The 2015-nt window shown below is 40.6% G+C and overlaps 1 non-coding gene across 1 annotated transcript; it reads left to right on the plus strand.

Moving 5' to 3' along the window:
* Nucleotides 1–645: 645 nt before the first annotated feature.
* Nucleotides 646–752, plus strand: LOC133820531 (small nucleolar RNA R71). The gene has a single exon (XR_009886938.1). It is a non-coding gene; the product is annotated as a small nucleolar RNA R71 (small nucleolar RNA).
* Nucleotides 753–2015: the final 1263 nt, after the last annotated feature.

The raw sequence follows: 2015 nt of genomic DNA on the forward strand, positions 1-2015 counted from the left end.
TTGAGTTAAGGCTATTTGAGTTTGCACAAGAATCTGCAAAGCATTCTCAAGAGAATTACTTGATTGGATGTTATTTTGAGGAGAAATGTATGCTTTTTGCGGTTGTTGCTGCTCAGACCTCCATTGGCTCCCAGATGCTTGGTTTGAATCCTTCCAGCTGAAATTTGGATGGTTGCGCCAACCGAGATTGTAAGTGTTTGAGAAAGGGTTATAAGGCTTCTTGTAATCATCTAAAGCATTGGATTGTTCCTCATTTCCTCCTCTTAACTCACCAAGAGTTGGGCACTCTTGCGGTTGATGTTCCGTCCCTCCACAGATGAAGCATGGATCTCGTGTCTCTACCTTTGCAGCCATGTGGATTCCTCTACCTTCTTGAGATTTGAAAGCCTCGAATTATTGTCTCAATGATTCAATTTGGCTTTTGACGCTGTCATCTTCCCTTAATTGGTAGATTCCAGTTGATCATGGCTTGTCCATAGGACTCAGTCCATTCCATGTGTAGGACTTTTCAGCGAGATCGTCGAGGTACTCGAAACCTTCATCGAGATCTTTTTGAAGGAATTCACCATTGCACATCATTTGTACGAATTGTCTTTGCCTGTTGTGAGACCATCATAGAAATAGCTTATCAGACGCCAGCTTTCGTATCCATGATGTGGGCATTGATTTATCAAATCTCTAAACCTCTCCCAGACGTGATGGAAAGTTTCATGGTCTTTCTGGATGAAGGTAGAGATTTTCCTCTTAAGGCTGCTAGTCTTATGGGGCAAGAAATATTTGGCAAAGAATGCTTTTGTCATTTCGTCCCATGTTCTGATAGATCTAGGCCTTAAGGAATACAACCAGCTTTTTGCTTTGTCTTTTAGAGAGAAAGGAAAAAATTTCAATCTCACAATGTTGGTGACATCAGCTCGGTTGTTGAATGTAGCCACCACCTCTTCGAATTCCCGTATATGCACGTACAGACTCTCATTTTCCAACCCATGGAAGGTTGGTAAGAGGCTAATCATGTCGAGTTTGAAATCAAAATTTGACATATTGTTGGGATACATTATGCATGAAGGTGTGGTTGTACGTGTAGGATGTAAATAATCCTATAGCGTTCTTGGTTGGACTTCATCTTGATGAGCCATCATGGGTGGTTCAGGAAGTCTCGGTGAATTGGGAGAATTTGAACGAATGGAAGAAAATGACGAACTAGGAGAATTTTATAAAGCTTCAACTTGTTGGCTCACGAATCTCCCTAGTGTGTCTCTATTTCGTGGCATAAATATATATATATATATTTGTAACAACCTAAAATCACTAATAAGGCTTAAGGGCCTTGATTAGTGTGTCAGGAGGGCACGAATGATTTATGTGTGAATTAAACAGTTTAATGCATTATTCTGTGTTAAGCATGCTTGTATGATTATATGAATATATGGAATGCATGTGGGCCCCATCTAGTTGCTAGGGGCATATTTGTAATTTTAGCCCGTTGAGAGCATAAATGTGATATTTGTATATACTGTGATTGATACCACTTGTGAGTGATTATATAATGGTGATGCACGACCCGAGACGGTCCTAGGGAGCCGTCTAGCTAGAAAGTCACAACGGGGTCAAATACCCGGCTCGGGAGGAGCTTAGGGGTATTTTGGGAATATTATAAAGTGTTCGGGAATTATAGGATAGCGGTTAGTAATTTAGTAATGGTTTAGACATGTCGGGGATCTCTAGGAATACTTGAGGACTTAGCGGGATTTGAGTGAAATGACTAAATTGCCCTTGGAGGTACCTAAGGATTTAAATAAGCTCAAGGGTATTTTGGACCTTTTGTATAGAAGGGGATTTTGATCAATAAGGCAGCTGATTCTAGGGGCATGTAGAAGGGAATTAGAAGAAAAACTTTCAATTTTTCTCTCTTCCTCTCCCAAATGGTTTTCCCTCTCTCTCTCTCTCTCTCTCTAAGGTGTTGGTTTTGGAGGATTTTAAAGCAGAAACTCAGGAGCATAAAGGCCTTAGCTAGGATC

Source organism: Humulus lupulus, chromosome 2 (genome assembly GCF_963169125.1).
Source record: "Humulus lupulus chromosome 2, drHumLupu1.1, whole genome shotgun sequence".
Classification (NCBI taxonomy): Eukaryota; Viridiplantae; Streptophyta; class Magnoliopsida; order Rosales; family Cannabaceae; genus Humulus; species Humulus lupulus.